The sequence below is a fragment of the Canis lupus genome, chromosome 11, assembly GCF_003254725.2.
Source record: "Canis lupus dingo isolate Sandy chromosome 11, ASM325472v2, whole genome shotgun sequence".
NCBI lineage: Eukaryota > Metazoa > Chordata > Mammalia > Carnivora > Canidae > Canis > Canis lupus.
Window position 1 is genome coordinate 51,030,863 of NC_064253.1, and position 21,390 is coordinate 51,052,252.

Here is a 21,390-nt window from a genome sequence, read left to right on the forward strand (position 1 = left end):
TAAAAAACTGAGAATCCATTGCTAGCAAAATTTCCCTACAAAAAAAAAAAAAAAAAGGTAATAGGAGTCCTTCAGGATAAAATAAAGAAAACTAGACAGTAACTCAAATCCACATAAAGAAATAAAGAGCATTCGGGACACCTGGATGGCTCAGCAGTTAAGCTTCTGACTTCAGCTCAGGGCATGGCCCTGAAGTTCCAAGAAGGAGTTCCAGAATGGACTCCCTGCAGGGAGGCTGCTTCTCTTTCTATTTCTCTATCTCTCTGTGTGTGTCTCTCATGAATAAATAAATAAAATCTTTAAAAAATAAAGAAATAAAAATAAATAAATAAAAATAAATAAATAGCACTGATAAAAGCAACTACAAAGGAAAATATAAGATAGTATAAATGCATATTTATAACTCCTTTTTTTCTCTCCTTTCTTCTTCTGATTTAAAAGATGTCTGCATAAAGCAATACTAATAAATCTGTGTTGATGAATGTATAATTCATGTACATCATGTATAAAGATGTAATCTGTATGCCTGTGAGAGCACAAATGAGGGAAAAGAAAATGAAACTAAGAGCAAAGTTTATAGGAGCAAACTGTATAGGAGCAAAGTAGGTTACCATAAATTAAGATTTATTAAGATAAAATGATAAAACAAGATAAACATAAGATTTATTAGGATAAATTAACTAATATAAATTATGATAATTATAATGCCCAGGGCAACCAATAAGAAAACAATTCAAAAATATAGTAAAAGAAACAACCAGGTCATTAAGATGGCACACTAGAAATGTCAATTTAACAAAAAAAGAGGCAGTAATGGAGCAGCTGAGAAACAAACAAAAAACATAAGAAATATAAAATATGACAGCAAAATTGTAGACATAAACCCTAGTATCTGTAATTACATTAAATATGAGTGAATTAAAATCTCCAATTAAAAGGCAAACACTGGAATAAGATTTAAAAATATATGATCCAACTATATGCTATCTATAAGAGACACATTTTACATTTATATTTTTTTAAGATTTATTTATTTATTTATTTATTCATGAGAGACACAGAGAGAGAGAAGTAGACATACACAGAGGGAGAAGCAGGCTCCATGCAGGAAGCCTGATGATGGGACTCCATCCCGAGACTCTGGGATCACTCCCTGAGCCAAAGGCAGACACTCAACTGCTGAGCCACCCTGGTGTTCCCACTTTTGCATTTAAAGATACAAGCTGGGCCACCTGGGTGGCTCAGTGGTTGATTGTCTGCCTTGGGCTCATGGTTTGACCCCTGCATCCCAGGATCAAGTCCCACATCAGGCTCCCCACAGGGAACCTGCTTCTCCCTCTGTCTATGTCTCTGCTTTTCTCTGTGTGTCTCTCATCAATCAATCAATAAATAAAATCTTAAAAAGAAAAGATACAAGCTAAAAGTAAAAGAATGGGAAAAGATATATCATGCAAACCATAACCAAAAAGAAAGCTATAAAGCAGCTATACTAATAACAGACAAAATAGACTTTAAAAAAAATTGTTGGGGCACCTGGGTGGCTCAGTCAGTTGAGCATCAGACACTTGATTTCAGCTCAGGTCATGATCTCAGGGTCATGAGATTCGGCCCCATGTCAGGCTCCGTGCACAGTAGGAAGTCTGCTTCTCTCCCTCTCTCTCTCACTCTGCCCCTACCCCAACTCAAGTGTGCACACACGCTCTCAAATAAATAATCTTTTTTTTCAAAGATTTTATTGGGCAGCCCTGGTGCCTCAGCGGTTTAGTGCCGCCTTCAGCCCAGGGTGTGATCCTGGAGACCTGGGATCGAGTCCTGAGTCGGGCTCCCTGCATGGAGCCTGCTTTTCCTTCTGCCTGTGTCTCTGCCTCTATCTCTCTCTGTGTGTCTCTCGTGAATAAATAAATAAAATCTTTAAAAAATATTTTTTGCATGTATGTATGTTATAATTGTTACATCTTCTTAATGGATTGATTTCTTATCATTATAAAATGCCCCTTTCGTCTATTATAATAGATTTTCTTTTCTTTCTCTCCTTTCTAAAAGATTTTATTTATTTATTCACAAGAGACACACAGAGAGAGGCAAAGACATAGGCAGAGGGTGTGCCCAGGTGTCCCAAATAAATAAATATTAAAAAAGAAAGAAAGAAGGAAGGAAGGGAGGGAGGGAGGGGAGGGAAGGAGGGAGGGAGGGAGGAAGGGAGGGAGGGAAAATAAAAGAAAATCTGGGGTCACCTGGGTGGCTTAGTGGTTGAGATCTGCCCTTGGCTAAGGGCATGATCCCGGAGTCCCAGGATCAAGTCCTGCATCGGGCTTCCTGCATGGAGCCTGCTTCTCCTTCTGTCTATGTCTCTGCCTCTCTCTCTGTGTCTCTCATGAATAAATAAATAAAATCTTTTTAAAAAGGAGAGAAAGAAAAGAAAATCTGTTATAAGAGACAAAAAGGGGCATTTTATAATGATAAGAAATCAGTCCATTAAGAAGATATAACAATTATAAACATACATGCATCCAATAAAGAGCTTCATAAAGCAAAAACTGACATAACTGAAGGGAGAAATAGATAATTCACCAAAAATAATTAGAAATTTCAATACTCATTTCAATAATGTATAAAAACAACCAGGCCAAAGATTAACAAGGAAATAGAAGACTTGAGTGCAGCTCCGGTGACTTAGCGGTTTAGCGCCACCTTGGGTCCGGGGTGTGATCCTGGAGACCCGGGCTCCCTGTGAGGAGCCTGCTTCTCCCTTTGCCTGTGTTTCTGCCTCTCTCTCTATGTCTCTCATGAATAAATAAATAAGATCTTTTTTTAAAAAAAGGAAATAGAAGACTTGAAAAACAGTGTAAATCAACTAGAGCTAACAGAGATCTATAGAGCATTCCATCGATTAACAGCAAGATACACATTCTTTTTAAGTACCCATGAAAAAAAATAAGTACCCATGAAACATTCTCCAAGTTAGACCATAGGTTAAGCCTTAAAACAAGTATTTATAAGCTTAAAAGAAATGAAATCATACCAAGTATGTTCCTTGATCACAACAGAATGAAAGAAATCAATGAGAAGGGAATTAGGGAAAATTATAAATGTGTAGAAATTAAACAGCACCTAAATAGCCAATGTATCAAAATAACACCTAAATAACCAATGTATCAAAGAAAAATTCACAAGAGAAATTAGAAAATACTTAGAGGCAAATGAAAAAAAAATATATGGGATGCAATGAAAGCAGTGCTCAGAGGGAAACTTATAGCTGTAAATACCCAAATTAAAAAAATATCTCAGGAACACCTGGGTGGCTCAGCAGTTTGGCGCCTGCCTTTGGCCCAGGGTACGATCCTCGGGTCCCGGGATCAAGTCCTAGATCGGGCTCCCTGCGTGGGGCCTGCTTCTCCCTCTGCCTATGTCTCTGCCTCTCTCTCTCTTTCTCTCATGAATAAATAAAATCTTTAAAAAATAAAAAAATAAAAAATAAAAAAATATTTCAAATCAACAATCTGACTTTATATCTTAGAAGCTAGATAAAGAAGAGGAAAGTAAACCCAAAGCAAGCAGCAGGAAGAAATAACAAATAATAGATTAGAAATAAAACAGAGTATAGAAAACAATATAAAGGGGCACCTTGGTGGCTCAGTGGTTGAGTGTCTGCCTTTGGCTCAGGTTGTGATCCCAGGACCCTGGGATCAAGTCCCCACATCAGGCTCCCCACAGGGAGCCTGCTTATCCATCTGCCTATGTCTCTGCCTCTCTCTGTGTGTCTCTCATGAATAAATAAATAAAATCTTTTTAAAAAAAGAAAAGCAGGCAGCCCAAGTGGCTCAAGGGTTTAGCGCCGCCTTCTGCTCAGGGCGTGACCCTGGAGACTCAGGATCAAGTCCCACATCAGGCTCCCTGTATGGAGCCTGCTTCTGCCTCTGCCTCTGCCTGTGTGTCTGTGTGTGTGTGTGTGTGTGTCTCATGAATAAATAAATCTTTAAAAAATAAATAAATAATAAAAAATAAAGAAAAAAGAAAACAATATAAAAAAACAAAAAAATGGTTGTCTGAAAAAGGAAAAACTATGAATCTTTAGTGAGATTAACTAAGAAAAAAAGAGAGAAGACTCAAATTACTAAAATCAGAAGTGAAAGTGGGGGCAGTAGAACCAAACTTACAGCAATAAAAAGCATTAGAATACTATGAACAACTGTACATGAACAAATTAAATAACCTAGAAGAAAGGGACAAATTCCTTTAAACACACCATGATCGTTAATTTCACATGTCAGCACAACTAAGCCATGGGATGTCCAGATATTTGATCAAATATTATTCTGGGAGTTTTGTTTTTTAATTATTTTTAAATTTAAAAATAATTTTATTCTGGAAGTTTTTTGAGGATTTTAAAAAAGATTTTATTTATCTTAGAGAGAGCATGAATGAGGAAGGGCAAAGGCGTAGGGAGAGGAGAGGGAGAAAGAATCTGAAGCCGACTCCACACTGAGCATGAAGCCCCATGTGGGACTCGATCCCACCACATGAGATTATAACCTAAGCTGAAATCAAGAGTTGGATGCTCAGCTGACTGAGCTACCCAGGCACCCCTTTGAGGATGTTTCTTTGGGTGAGATTAACATTTAATCAATAGATTGAGTAAAGTAGATTTCCTTCCCTGATGTGGATGGGCCTCATCCAATCAGTTGAAAGCCTGAAAAAAATGAAAAGGCTGACTCTGCCCTGAGTAAGAGAGGTTTTCCTGCCTAAAAGCCCTTGAGCTAGAACAGCAGCTCTTCTCCTGCCTTCAGACTTGAAGTGAAACATCAGCTATTCCTGGGTCTCAAATCTGCCAGCCTTGGGACTAAAACTACTGGCATTCCTGTTTCTCAGGTCTTTGGACTGGGAGCTCTTCTGCCTCTCTAGCTTGCCAAGTGACTCTGTAGATCTTGGGATTTGCAAGCTTCCCTAATTGTGTGAGCCAATTCCTTATTATATATGTAGGGATACCTGGGTGGCTCAGCAATTGAGTGTCTGCCTTTGGCTCAGGGCATGATCCTGGGATCCAGGATTGAGCCCCACATCAGCTTCCTCCCGGGGAGCCTAGTTTTCCCCCTGCCTATGTCTCTGACTCTCTGTGTGTCTTTCATGAATAAATAAATAAAATCTTTAAAAAAATAATTATATATGTATGTGTATATAATACATATATACATATATATGTTTATGTATATGCAGCCTATTGGTTCTGTTTTTCTAGAGAGCCCTGACTAATACACACATTACCTAAAATGTCTCAAAACAAAACAAAACAACAGAAATCTCAACAGACCTATAACAAGTAAAGAGATTGAATCAGTAATCCAAAACCTTTCAACAAAAACATAGAGATGGCCTACAGATACATGAAAAGATGGTCCATATCATTAATTATCAGGGAAATGCAAATTAAAACCACAATGAAATATCACTTTACACTGTCAGAATGGCTAAAAATAAAAGACACAAGAAAAAGCAACTGTTGGCAAGGATGTGGAAAGAAAAAGAAACCCTCATGCAGCCACTGTGGAAAACAATATAGAGGTTCCTCAAAAAATTAAAACTAGAAATACCATATGATCCAATAATTCCACTACTGGATATTTACCCAAAGAAAATGAAAACACTAATTCAAAAAGATATACACACCTCTATGTTTACTGAAGCATTATTTAGAATAGCCAAGATATGGAAGTGACTCAAGTGTCCATCCATAGATGAATGGATAAAGAAGACATAGTATGTATATATATATAATAGAATATTACTCAGTCAAAGAACATTTGCCACAATATGGATGGACCTAGAGGACCTTATTTCACCTAGTGAAATAAGTCAGAGAAAAATAAATACCATATGATTTGAGTTATATGTGGAATTTTTAAAAAGGGAGCAAGCACTAAGGGTGAGGGGCAAAGGGAGGGGGAGAGAGAAACTCAAGCAGACTCCACCCTGAGTATGGAGCCCGATGTGGGGCTCGATCCCACAACCCTGAGATTGTGATCTGAGTTGAAACCAAGAGTTGGGACACTTAACTGACTTGCCACCCAGGCACCCCTTATATGTGGAATATAAGAAAGAAAGCAAATGAACAAACAATGGAAAAAGGAGATAAAAAACAGACTCTTAAATATAGAGAACAAACTGGTGGTTGCCAGAGGGAAGGTAGGAGGGGAGGATGGGTGAAATGGGTGATGGGATTTCTGAATACACTTATCCTAATGAACACTAAGAAATGTATAGAATTGTTGAATCATTATATACTGTACACATGAAACTAATTAATACTGTATGTTAATTATACTTCAGTAAATAAATAATACCAACAAACAAAAATCTTCCAATAAAGAAAAGTCCTGGACCTGAAGGTTTCACCAGTGAGTTCTACCAAACATTTAAAGAAGAATTAATATCAATCCTTCCTAAACTCTTCCCAAAAATTGAAAAGGAAATCTTTCCAACTCATTCTATGAAGTCAGAATTACCCTGATACTAAAGCCAGATAAGAAAAATTAGGTTAGAGTAATAAAATTAGAAATTCTAAATATAAATTTATTCTAAATAAATTTAAGTAGTAAAATTAGATTAGAAAACTACAGCCCAGCATCCCTCATGAATATAAATGCAAAAATCCTCAACCAAATATTAGCAAATTGAACTCAACAGCACACTAAAAGAATTATTATTCCTCAAAACTCGGTGGTATTTGTTCCTGGAATGTATGGGTAGTTCAACATAAAAGAAACAATCAATGTAATACATTATATTAGTAGAATAAAGGGGAAAAACACATGATCATCTCAACTGATACAGAAAGAGCATTTGATAAAATCCAACCTTTTCATAATAAAAACTCAGAGAACAAAGAATAGAGGGAAAATTCCTCAACATGATAAATGGTATTTATGAAAAACCTAGCATCATACTCTACAGTGAAAGACTGAAAGTATTCCCCCTAAGATAGGGAGCAAGACAAGGATGCCAACTTTAACCACTGCTATTCAATATTGTACTGGAAGTTCCAGCTAGAGTTATTAGATAAGAAAAAGAAATAGAACTATCCAAATTGGAGAGAAAAACGTGAAACTATCTCTATTCATAGATCATATGATCTTAGATATAGAAAATCCCAAAGATTCCACAAGACAGCTAGTAGAGCTAATAAATGAATTCAACAAAGCTAAACACACAAAAATAAGCTGTGTGTCTCTGTTTACCACAAATGAACAATCCAAAAAGGAAATTAAGAAAGCACCTGGGTGGCTCAGACATTTATGTGTCTGCCTTTGGCTCAGCTCATGATCTGAGGGTCCTGGGATAAAGCCCCCGTGTCAGGCTCCCTGCTCAGCAGGGAGTCTGCTTCTTCCTCTCCCTCTGTGCTTGCTTTCAGTCTCTCTCTCTCTCAAATAAATAAATTTTTTCTAAAAAAAAAAAAAAAAAAAAAAAAAGGAGTGAAAAGGGCAGCCCGGATGGCTCAGCGGTTTATTTATTTTTTTATAAATTTATTTTTTATTGGTGTTCAATTTGCCAACATATAGAATAACACCCAGTGCTTATCCCATCAAGTGCCCACTTCAGTACCCGTCACCCAGTCACCCCCACCCCCGCCCACCTCCACTTCCACCCCCCCTAGTTCGTTTCCCAGAGTTAGGAGTCTCTCATGTTCTGTCTCCCTTTCTGATATTTCCCACTCATTTTCTCTCCTTTCCCCTTTATCCCCTTTCACTATTTTTTATATTCCCCAAATGAATGAGACCATATAATGTTTGTCCTTCTCCGACTGACTTATTTCACTCAGCATAATACCCTCCAGTCCCATCCATGTCGAAGCAAATGGTGGGTATTTGTCATTTCTAATGGCTGAGTAATATTCCATTGTATACATAAACCACATCTTCTTTATCCATTCATCTTTCAATGGACACCGAGGCTACTTCCACAGTTTGGCTATTGTGGACATTGCTGCTATAAACATCGGGGTGCAGGTGTCCCAGCGTTTCGTTGCATCTGTATCTTTGGGGTAAATCCCCAGCAGTGCAATTGCTGGGTCATAGGGCAGATCTATTTATAATTCTTTGAGGAACCTCCACACAGTTTTCCACAGTGGCTGCACCAGTTCACATTCCCACCAACAGTGCAGGAGGGTTCCCCTTTCTCCACATCCTCTCCAACATTTGTGGTTTCCTGCTTTGTTAATTTTCCCCATTCTCACTGGTGTGAGGTGGTATCTCATTGTGGTTTTGATTTGTATTTCCCTGATGGCAAGTGATGCGGAGCATTTTCTCATGTGCTTGTTGGCCATGTCTATGTCTTCCTCTGTGAGATTTCTGTTCATGTCTTTTGCCCATTTCATGGTTGGATTGTTTGTTTCTTTGGTGTTGAGTTTAAGAAGTTCTTTATAGATCTTGGAAACTAGCCCTTTATCTGATACGTCATTTGCAAATATCTTCTCCCATTCTGTAGGTTGTCTTTGAGTTTTGTTGATGGTATCTTTTGCTGTGCAAAAGCTTCTTATCTTGATGAAGTCCCAATAGTTCATTTTCGCTTTTGTTTCTCTTGCCTTCATGGATGAATCTTGCAAGAAGTTACTGTGGCCAAGTTCAAAAAGGGTGTTGCCTGTGTTCTCCTCTAGGATTTTGATGGAATCTTGTCTCATATTAAGATCTTTCATCCATTTTGAGTTTATCTTTGTGTATGGTGCAAGAGAGTGGTAAAATACAGCATCCATTCCTGATCAAAACTCTTCAGAGTGTAGGGATAGAGGGAACATTCCTCAACACCTTAAAAGGCATCTACGAAAAGCCCACGGCAAATGTCATTCTCAATGGGGAAGCACTGGGAGCCTTTCCCCTAAGATCAGGAACAAGACAGGGATGTCCACTCTCCCCACTGCTATTCAACATAGTACTGGAAGTCCTAGCCTCAGCAATCAGACAACAAAAAGACATTAAAGGCATTCAAATTGGCAAAGAAAAAGTCAAACTCTCCCTCTTCGCCGATGACATGATACTCTACATAGAAAACCCAAAAGCCTCCACCCCAAGTTTGATAGAACTCATACAGCAATTTGGCAGTGTGGCAGGATACAAAATCAATGCCCAGAAGTCAGTGGCATTTCTATACACTAACAATGAGACTGAAGAAAGAGAAATTAAGGAGTCAATCCCATGTACAGTTGCACCCAAAAGCATAAGATACCTAGGAATAAACCTAACCAAAGAGGTAAAGGATCTATACCCTAAACACTACAGAACACTTCTGAAAGAAATTGAGGAACACAAAGAGATAGAAAAATATTCCATGCTCATGGATTGGAAGAATTAATATTGTGAAAATGTCAATGTTACCCAGGGCAATTTACACGTTTAATGCAATCCCTATCAAAATACCATGGTCTTTCTTCAGAGAGTTGGAACAAATTATTTTAAGTTTTTTGTGGAATCAGAAAAGACCCCGAATAGCCAGGGGAATTTTAAAAAAGAAAACCATAGGTGGGGGCATCACAATGCCAGATTTCAGGTTGTACTACAAAGCTGTGGTCATCAAGACAGTGTGGTACTGGCACAAAAACAGACACATAGATCAATGGAACAGAATAGAGAATCCAGAAGTGGACCCTCAACTTTATGGTCAACTAATATTCAACAAAGCAGGAAAGACTATCCACTGGAAAAACGACAGTCTCTTCAATAAATGGTGCTGGGAAAATTGGACATCCACATGCAGAAGAATGAAACTGGCTCAGCGGTTTAGCGCCGCCTTCAGTCTGGGGCCTGATCCTGGATCAAGTCCCACATTAGGCTTCCTGCGTGGAGCGTGCTTCTCCCTTTGCCTGTGTCTCTCCCTCTGTGTGTGTGTGTGTGTGTGTGTGTGTGTCTCATGAATAAATAAATAATCTAAAAAAAATTAAAAAGAGTGAAAGGAGAATTCATAGAATTGAAGGAAATATTTGCAAATCGTATTTATAAAGGTTTAGTATCCAGAATACATTTTGTTTTATTTTATTTTATTTTACTTTTTAAGTGTTTATTTATTTATTCATGAGAGACACAGAGAGATAAAGAGAGAAAGGCAGAGGCACAAGCAGAAGAAGCAGGCTCCATGCAGGAAGCCCGACATGGGACTCAATCCTAGATCTCCAGGATCATGCCCTGGGCCGAAGGCGGCGCTAAACCTCTGAGCCACCAGGACTGCCCTATCTTGTTTTAGTTTAAAGATTTTATTTATTTATTCATCTGAGAGAGAGTGAGCGAGAGAAAGAGCATGGGGGAGGGGTAGAGGGGGAGGGTGAAGCAGACTCCCTGCTGAGCAGGGAGCCCAATGCGATGTGGGGCTAGATCCGAAGACCCTAGGATCAAGACCTGAGCCGAAAGAAGACGCATAACCAAATGAACAACACAGGCACTCCCAGAATACATTTTAAAAACTCTAATAACTCGGGATCCCTGGGTGGCGCAGCGGTTTGGCGCCTCCCTTTGGCCCAGGGCGCGATCCTGGAGACCCGGAATCGAATCCCACGTCGGGCTCCCGGTGCATGGAGCCTGCTTCTCCCTCTGCCTGTGTCTCTGCCTCTCTCTCTCTCTCTCTCTCTCTCTCTATCATAAGAAAAAAAAAAACTCTAATAACTCAATAACAAAAACACTGTTTAGCAATTTAAAAATAGGCAAAGGGGGACACCTGGGTAGCCAGCGGTTGAGCATCTGCCTTTGACTCAGGTAGTGATCCTGGGGTTTCGGTATCGAGTCCCACATCCGGCTCCCTGGAGGGAGCCTGCTTCCCCCTCTGCCTGTGTCTCTACCTTTCCCTGTGTCTCTCATGAATAAATAAATAAAATCTTTTTTAAAATAAAATAAGGGCAGCCCCGGTAGCGCAGCGGTTTAGTGCCGCCTGCAGCCTGGGGTGTGAATCTGGAGACCCGGAATCGAGTCCCGCGTCGGGCTCCCTGCATGGAGCCTGCTTCTCCCTCTGCCTGTGTCTCTGCCTCTCTCCCGCTCTCTCTGAATGAATAAGTAAATAAATCTTAAAAAATAAATAAATAAATAAAATAAATAAAATAAAATAAAATAAAAATAGGCAAAGGACTTGAATAGAAATTTTGCCAAAGTATAAGATATAAAAATGACCAACAAACATATGAAAAGATCTCAATGTTATTGGTCATTAGGAAACCCTTGTACATTGCTGGGAAATGTAAAATGATGCAGCCAATTTGGAAAACAATTTTGTGGTTCTTCAAAAAAATTTTTTTAATAATAAATTTATTTTTTATTGGTGTTCAATTTGCCAACATACAGAATAACACCCAGTGCTCATCCCATCAAGTGCCCCCCTCAGTGCCCGTCACCCAAAAATTTAAACATAGAATTATATTATGACGGAACAATCTCACTCCAAGGCACACACTCAAGAGAAATGAAAGCATACATTCCCACAAAAATTTATACATGAATGTTTAGAACAGCATTATTCATAAGAACCAAAAGATGGAAACAACTCAAATGTTCACCAACTGAGGAATGAAAAAACAAAATGTGGCACATCCATACAATGTAATATTATTTATCTATAAAAAGTAATGAAATAGTGATACATGGTACAACATGATGAACATTCAAAATCTTATGGTGTGTGTTGAGGAATAAGGAGTGTGTTCATGGGTACACCTCTTGTTTAGATGATGAAAATGTTTTGGAATTAGAGGTGATTATTATACAACCTAAAAACTATGGAAAGGGGTGAATTCTACGGTATGGAAATTATTTTTAAAATAATATTTTTTTATATGAGTAAGAGGGAGCCATGGGTGAGAGATTGGTATCCTGAGAAAAGGTGAAGTTAGGTGAGGTAATATGGTCCAGACACAAGGTCCAGCTGGAGAACAGGGTCTGATTGTGCTCTGAAGGAAGAGGGGAAAAGACAAGTGTTTGTGGTAGAAGACAATCCAATAAGAAAGTGGGATTCAGTGGCAAAAAGGGATGGTGGCTAAAGGAACCTTGTGATGAGAGGAATAAAAAGACTGGTTACAAAGAGAAGCCCAGTCTTGAGTATATAAAGAAAAAAGTCTGCAGGAGAAGGTAGGGTCTAGTATCAGAGATCCAGGAGCAAAGATGAAAGTCAGGTGGAGTCAAAAAAGGTAAAATGATGGGACACCTGGGTGACTCAGTTGTTGGGTGTCTGTCTATGGCTCAGGTCATGATCCTGGGGTTCTAGGATCGAGCCCCAAATCGGGCTCCCCAAGGGAGCCTGCTTCTCCCTCTGCCTGTGTCTCTGCCTCTCTTTCTCTCTCTCTCTCTCTCAATCTCTCTCTGTCTCAAATAAATAAATAAATAAATAAATAAATAAATAAATAAATAAATAAATAAATAAAATAAAAATGAAGTCTAGGGGCACTTGGGTGGCTCAGTGGTTGAGCGTCTGCCTTTGTCTCAGGTTGTGATCCTGGGATCCCGGGATGGAGTCTCACATCAGGCTCCTCACAGGGAGCCTGCTTCTCCCTCTGCCTATGTCTCTGTATCTCTCATGAATAAATAAATAAAAATCTTTTAAAAAGTGAAGTCTATAAGATTTCCATTTCTGGCATTTAGCTCGGCTAGATATTATGAAATGTCCTTCCACTGCAAAACACCCATATGCTGGATAAATTAGAGCAAATCCTATTTTTAAATGCATTCCTGAGCTCAAAAGAAAATAAGGGAAGCTTTCAAAAAACAAAAAAGAAGAAAAGAGAAAAAGAAAAAGAAAAGAAAGGGAGGGGCATTTGGCTGGCTCAGCATGTGAGTCTTGATCTCTGGGTTTAAATTCAAGCCCCACACTGGGTGTAGAGATCATTTAAAAATAAAAGCCCTTAGGGCAGCTTAGTGCTTTAGCACCGCCTTCAGCCCAGGGTGTGATCCTCGAGACCCGGGATCAAGTCCCATGTTGGGCTCCCTGCATGGAGCCTGCTTCTCCCTCTGCCTGTGTCTCTGCCTCTCTCTCTCTGTTTCTCATGAATAAATAAATAAAAATTTTTTAATAAATAAAATAAAATCTTAGGAAGGAAAGGAAGAAGGGAGGGAGAGGAAAGAAGGAAGGAAGAAAAAAAATTCTAGAGCCAAAATTAGACGGAAAGCCAACATTGACACTAGGGCTGCCTTAAAATATGCCCTAACCAGAGACCTAAAGCTTTGCTGGTTATCAGCCTCACTAAGGACTAGTATTTAGATTTGACAAAGTAAGGGAGCTGAATCCAAGAACAGCACATAAAGCCAAGCACCTGAAAAGACTGTGTCTTGAAGAAGTGACCAGAAAAATCTACACGCTGGCAATAAGAACCAACAAGAAAACCAATCTGTCTCTGGTGACACTAAGAATTGGGAGGAGGGACCAATTTGAAAAATAGAGAAAATTAGCAAAACTGAGTGGAAAGGCTAACAACATTAATGTTAATATTTTTCCCTAATAATTTATAATCATAGTCCTAGTCTCATGCAGTCCTGGGATTTGAATTTATACCATGCTCACAGACTGAGAAATCCCAATACTAGAAATAAATAGAAACAGTTCTAGGTTGGTAGTGTCCCCTAACACCGAGGAGAAACCAAAACAAATCACCCCAATCCAGGCTCTTCAAGATTCACAAAGTTAAAATGTAACCAAATACAAGCTCCTAATAATATGCATATCAAACATACAAGGAATCAGACCTCCATAAGCAAAAGTCTACAGAAATTAAAAACAGAAAAATAAGATGTTCAGACTGTAGATACTGAAATTATAAGAAAAAATACACCAAGTAAACAGATTTGAAGTATTTTAAGGATGTTTTAACTGAAGAGACAGAGATAATCACTATGTAGAACAGAGAGAAGGGACATTTAGTCCAACCTGGACCTTCAGGGTGGTTAACCCAAGAAGATGATGCCTGAATTAGGACAGAAGGACACTTAAGAATTAGCTAGGTATAAAAAGTGGTGAGGGCATTCTAGATAGAGAAATCAGAATTCTGATGGGCAAGGATTTGAAAGCAATGAAGAGCACAGGGGGCTGAGGGGAAACTACAAACATTCCTCTGTTATTAGAACAACAAATGCAAGTAGGTAATGGCAAGATAGGTTAAAGAAGTAGAGAGAGATCTGTAGATGGAGGGTTCTCTATACCATGTAGGAAATATGGTCTCATTGAAGGATTTTAAAGAGCGTGATACCATGGTCATTTTTGTCTTAGGTAGATTGCTTTGGGAGTAATGAGGGGAGAGGATTTAAGATGGACAAAGCTGGAGGAATGGAGATCAGCTAGGAGGAAACTGCACAGTTTGTGGGAGAAATGATGACAGCCTGGCCTAACAGGGTGACAATAAGAATGGAGCAGAGAGACAGATTTAAGAAACAGCAGATAAAATTAGCAAAAGTTGGAAAAAATAAAGGGGGAGCAGTGTAGAATGGGTGAGTAGGTGATACTGGGTGAGTAGGTGATACTGATTGCTTTAGGGAACACAACAGGAAGAGCAGATTGGGACAGAAGGAGAAAATGATGTAGTTACAAAGATGATAGGCTTGGCATACCTGTGGGAAATTGAGCTTGTGAATGTTTAGCAAGCAACTGGAATTTACTAGACTGAAGCCCATAGAAGTCAGTTCTGAAATAACTAACCACATGAGTGCCTTCTGACTACCTAAGAGAATCTACTTTAGAGAATAACACACATAGTCATTAAAAATGATGGTTAGGAAAAGTGTACAGTGTGTAGAAAAGGTTTACACTAAAATATGAACTGCTTTCCTACCTTACAAAAACTTATATTTATTTAGTCAATATAAAAATTGACTAATAATGAATGAATGAATGAATAGCAATAAATAGCAAAGTCTGGAAAGAAATATGTCAAAACGCTATGGAAATTATTTTGAGATTGGAATTCTACGGGATTCTTTCTTCTAGTTTTTCATATTTTCTAAGGTCAGTATATGATACCAGCATAATCAGAACAATTGTTAAAAAAAAAAAAAAAGACAGCAATATTTCTTCCTACTTCTAATGAGAATATAGCTAAAGTTCCTATCAAACCCAAGACCAGACATATAGTAGCCCCTCAATAAATGCAGTAAAGTATCAATACCTGGAATTTGAAGGCAGATGCCTCAGATTTTCCTTAAAAAAAAAAAAAAAAAAATTTTAAGGAGCCTCTGCACCCAACGTGGGGCTCCTAATTCCCAATCCCAAGATCAAGAGTCGAATGCTCTAACGACGAGCCAGCCAGGCACCCCAGATCTTGCTTGTCTGCTAGAGGCCTCTCCATGGTGGGCCTCCACAGAAGGGATCCCGGGTCTGCCTCTGCCCCTCCATGAGTGCGCCCCACCCCAGTCCTCCAGACACTCTGCCATAATGGGCTGGTGCCTGGCTCCTTCCCATCCTTCCCACTGGCACCCCCATGCGGCCTCACAGCTCCCTTCATCTCCTCTGAAAAAACTTGCCTGGGGCCAGGACCGGCATCATCCCTCGCGTGGATGAGTCTGAACCAAGAGTAGCTTGAGAAAATGACCTCTCCTGGAGGAGTGGCTCCTTGAGGTCCCACTGTCCCCTGACGAGTCCAGACATTTTCAGGACACCGGCTTATCAGGGACACTGGACCAGACCATGTCCACGTGGCTAGGCTAGTGGGGCTAGGCTGCTGGCGGGGCCCTTACCAAGACTTCCGTAACGAGGAGGCGGGGACCGGAGGGCAAAGAGAGGGGAAGGGGAAAGGAGACTAAGGCGGCTTGCGAGTTGGGAAGTGAAGGTGAAGACGCTGCGGAGTCCACGCCTCAACGCTCTGACCGGGGCGGGTCCTCCGCGCAGCCGCCCCACCCAGAGGCCTCAGCTGAAGTCCAGGTGGGGTAATCCCGCGGCGGAAAGCGCCTGGGGCGTGGGAAGAACCCCACCAATATCTCGGCTGTGAGCTTCACTGCCCCGCTCACCTCTCACGCAAGCCATGGAGGCTGATCAGACGGGAAGCGTCCAGCCTGAAGGTAGGTGATGCCTCAAGAGATAGCTACTAGGAAGCCTGAGGAGAGTTCGGAAGCCCCGGAGGAGGCCCTAGGCGGAGCCACTCCAAGAAATCCTGCCCGTTGTTCATGATGCTGAACCCTAACCAAATACTATTAGGCCACTCCTAGGGTTAAAGCTGTGGGCTGGGTAGGCAAGATCTCTGCCCTCAGATATTTAAAGCACTAGTTACAATCTGGTGTGGACAGTGTCGGTGAGGGAGGGGAGAATAAGAGCAACCATCCTAGCTTAGGAAGGTGAAGGAAGGACTCTCAGAGGGCCACTTTCACGTAGCAGAAAGATAGACTGAACGCAAGAGTTTTTAATGATGAAAAGTTCCATATGATGGCTTCTGGTTCCTTTGAAAAGTGGAGATCTGGCACATCTGCTAGGAGCAGGGGCAAGAGAAGTTGAAGAAAGTTAAAAAGTCTGAATTGATTTTGAGTAGGATGGGAGAGTTTTTAAGGAATATGCAGTAAGCTCCAGGGAATTTTGTCTGTCTTGAATACTCATGTATTCCAAGTATTTAGAACAGGTAGGAAAGCAGTTAATATTTTAGTGTAAACCTTTTCTACACACTGAACACCCTTCCTAACCATCATTTTTTAAAATTATTTATTTATTTATTTATTTATTTATTTATTTATTTATTTATTTATTCAGAGAGAGAGAGAGAGGCAGAGACACAGGCAGAGGGAGAAGCAGGCTCCATGCAGGGAGCCCAACTTGGGACTCGATCCTGGGTCTCCAGGATCACACCCCGGGCTGCAGGCAGCGCTAAACCGCTGCGCCACAAGGGCTGCCCCCTAACCATCATTTTTAATGACTATGTGTGTTATTCTCTAAAGTAGATTCTCTCAGGTAGTCAGTAGGTACTTATGTGGTTAGTTATTTCAGTGTCTAGCACATAGTACACACTTAATAAATGGAATGTGTGAATAAATGCTTTTCAAGTGATAGAGGAGCTGACCATTAATTGTAGACCATGAATTAATTAACAGTGACATCAACGCATATGATTTTATCCAATAGGGCTGAGTCGCTTCCTAAAGGCAGGTCTTAGAGGCAGAATTGGGATTTTGCCAGGTAAAAATGATGAAAGGAAGAACTGAGAAGTATTTAGGATGCGATTAAGTGATGGACCTTGAAGTCTAGCATAGAGAAGGAGGAAATGAAGGCAAGAGGTTGTTGATGGACAAGGAGAAAGTGGAATAGATGTCCTAACAAGGCTGAAGAACTGGCATCTCTTGGACAAATCTAGAGGTTGAAGTCAGAGGGTGGGATGCCAAACTATTTCAGAAGACAGAATAGTTCCTAATGATGAGGCTTCGGATATGGCCATAGCTGGATTGGAGCCAAGGTAAAGGACTCTAAGATGAAAAGGTCTAGGAATTGAGAGTCACTAAATCGGCTATACACTCAGATGTTTAGATATCCCATAGATTCCCCCTCTTTAAGATGCTGCCCTGGGTCCATCCAGCCCCTTCCCCAATCTTCAGAGGATCTGCAATTACACTTCAACTTAAGTCTTAGATCCTAAAATGGTAATGGCATGGCTGAACCAGAAAACAGAATGGAGAAGTTAGAGAGGGCCATAGTGGACATCTATTTTGTTTTATTTTGTTTTGATATAAAATAAATATGCATACACTTTTCTGAAAACAGCATGTCTATTTCCTGTGAAGGGACTACCACCAAATCCGGGCTTCTTTAGTCTCAGTCCATGTGCAAGTACAGTATGACTCTGACCTGTGAGCAGTTCAGGAGTTCAGGGATAGATTCACGACCAACTAGAATCCATAAGCACAATGTTGTCAGAACACCACCACATTTTCAGCTTCACTTGAACCTGCTAGGACACAAAACCTGAGAATAAAGTCAGCACAGAAGAGAGCCAAGAAATAGAAATTGAATCCTGATGACATTGGAATGAGTCCCCGAATGAACCCTACTACCTCAAGCCAACCAGCCCTAATCCTGGACTATTCAGATATGAGTCAATATATACACGTTTTGCTTATACCTGTTGGATTTTATTTTCTGTCACTCATATCCAAATAATTCATCACAATGCAAGGGGGTTCTCAAACTCTGGCCCTGCCTTCTGGGATAGCTCTGTGTGTTTATAAATTAATAATTTATATGTATTAATATATTAATATATAATATATATTAACTTCTCTGTGCCTCAGTTTCCATTTATGTGAAAAAAGTAGCAATACCTACTTCAAAGAGTTGTAAAGATTAAATGGAGTTATAAATGTTGGAGTATAAATTTGTTCCACAACACTGAGGAACAAGATACATCACGTTACTTAATTTTTCTAAATTAAATCTGGTTCAAAAATCTCATTTACTAGTGTTGGAAGATGTCCAATATTAAATCATGATGTGGCAGGGGGGAGCTTTTTTCTTCTTTAGAATTATATACATCGACCAACAAAACAACTCTCCACCCACCCCCCAAAAAAACCCAAAACACTTAGAAAATAACCTCTGGTCTTAAGTCTATCATGGTTGCCACTGGGATGTGCATCGTATAAATGCATATGGTCTATTCAAAGGCAGGTGGCTCCACAGCATCTCTGCACACCAGCATTTTTGCAGCAGTTCCCAAGACTGTGGCTGGATCTATAGTTCTCTAACCATTAAATAGGTTCTCCCCATTAGAAGTCTTGCTGAAAAAAAAAAAAAAAAAAAAAAAGTCCTGCTGCCTCTTCTGTACAGACCCTAACACTCATGGAACCCATTGCTATATCTCTTTTCTCAAACTCCTAGACACACTTTTATCCTTGGCATTGCTTCTTTCAATCATCTCCCAACTTCTTCTCAAGAACACCTAGCTAAATTAAATTCCCCTCCCACACAAAAGCCTGTATAAGGTTGTAGACTAGGTGTCTTGAAACTTTGATTTGGGACTAGAAAACATAAACTCTATTACCAATTCCATGAGACAAGAAATCTAGAATTCCTGGAGGAGAGGAGAGCTAAGTTACCTTTTTATCTTACCAGATGTCTCCTTTGGGAAGGAGTAGAAGACAACAATTAAGAGCTTGGTAAAATGTCTACCATAAATGTAAGTATATAGGTATTCAACATTCTTTTCCCTGTTTCCTATTAGGATTCAACTTACCTTCTTCGTCCAGAGGTATTGCTACCTCAAATACCAGGCAGGTAATACAAATGAGTAAAAGTGGACAAGTATAAGAAAACAAAATCATAGGTACAATGATAAACCACAACTAGCCTTAGGCTTGGTATTAATGATGAGAACATGGTAAGAACCATGGTGAACTGAAGGGCACATGTACACTACAAGGGGAGCCACTGCTACTTAGCTCTTATTTTGTGGAAATGAGAGTCTAGTACTGCCAGGTTTTAAACTTGAAATACTATTATGCACAATCTACTAGTTTTACAGTGTTGGCTACTCCAGTTTTTAATGCTGGCCACATCGAGCCAAATATTACATATCAGTACATCATTTTAAGCCCTTTTATGGTTTCAGCTGCTACATATATGCTACTGGCTATAAAATTTTACATCTCCACCATAGACTGTTCTTCCAAGCTTCAGATCCACATATCTAATTGCCTCCTACCTAGTTTTTCCTTGTCACAGAAACCTCAAATACAAATGTCTAAATGGAGCCCATTACCTCCCCCCACCCATAAATTGGTTCCCAGGTCTGTGTTCTCTATCTCAGTAAAATGGCACTAATATATACACCCTGTTTCTTAAGTTAGAAACCCTAGAGTCATTCTCAGTTCCCATACTCCTCTATCCCATTGGTAATGAAGCCTAACCAATTATATCTTTGGTATTCTAGTTGAATTAATTATTCTCCATTCTTACCATCACTGTCTTGGTTTAGGCCTCATCTTTTGTTTTGCCTAAACTAAAGCAAGAATTCCCTAACTAATCTCTCACCTCAATCTCTTTGCCCTCACTAGAGCCAGTGTTCTTTCCAAGATACAAACTTAATCTTGTCACTTTCCTGCTCAAAACTTTTCAATGACTTCCATCATCTTCGGGGTAAATTTCAGTTTCTTAGACTGATATTGAGGGGCCCTGGTGAACTTATCTTTCCAGATCCATCTTTTACCACTTCCCCAACCCCCACACATCTAAATGCCTTCAGTTTCCCTAATGATACATGCTTTCTCTGCCCTAGCACCTAATACAGGTTGTTCCTCCTGCTTGAATTGTCTTTCTCTTGCTCCTTATGCTTTCATTTTCTTGGTTCCTCAAACCAAGCATTAATCATCTCCTCTAAAAAGCAGCCCCTGGGCAGCCCAGGTGGCTCAGCGGTCTAGCGCCGCCTACAGTCCAGGGTGTGATCCTGGGGACCCAGGATCGAGTCCCACATCAGGCTCCCTGCATGGAGCCTGCTTCTCCCTCTGCCTGTGTCTCTGCCTCTCTCTCTCTCTGTGTGTGTGTCTCTTGTGAATAAATAAATAAAACCTTTAAAAAAATAAATAAAAATAAAAAGCAGCCCCTGAGAAGCAAACCCCTTCCCTGGGCTAGTTAGATATCCTCCTCTTATCCGATAGTACCCCATGCATACTTCAATTTTGTCTATTACTTGACTGTTTTCACCCTACTGAAATGAGACCTATTTACTGCAGAGACTGTCTTATTTCTATCTCCTCAAGACTGAGCACAATATCTGATCCATAGTAGGTATTCAATAAATACATGTTGAATGAATGAATGAATGAATGAATGAATGAATATATAAATCAAGTCCAACCCACGATACCTAGGGGAGAAATCTTTCTGGCCTGAAATCACATAGCTTAGGGTGGCCTGGGTGGCTCAGCAGTTTAGCGCCAGCTTCAGCCCAGGGCCTGATCCTGGAGACCCGGGATCGAGTCCCACATCAGGGTCCCTGCATGGAGCCTGCTTCTCCCTCTGCCTGTGTCTCTGCGCCTCTCTCTCTCTCTCTCTCTCTCTGTCTCATTAATAAATAAATAAAATCAAAATCCTAGAGAACACAGGCAACACCCTTTTTGAACTTGGCCACAGTAACTTCTTGCAAGATTCATCCATGAAGGCAAGAGAAACAAAAGCGAAAATGAACTATTGGGACTTCATCAAGATAAGAAGCTTTTGCACAGCAAAAGATACCATCAACAAAACTCAAAGACAACCTACAGAATGGGAGAAGATATTTGCAAATGACGTATCAGATAAAGGGCTAGTTTCCAAGATCTATAAAGAACTTCTTAAACTCAACACCAAAGAAACAAACAATCCAACCATGAAATGGGCAAAAGACATGAACAGAAATCTCACAGAGGAAGACATAGACATGGCCAACAAGCACATGAGAAAATGCTCCGCATCACTTGCCATCAGGGAAATACAAATCAA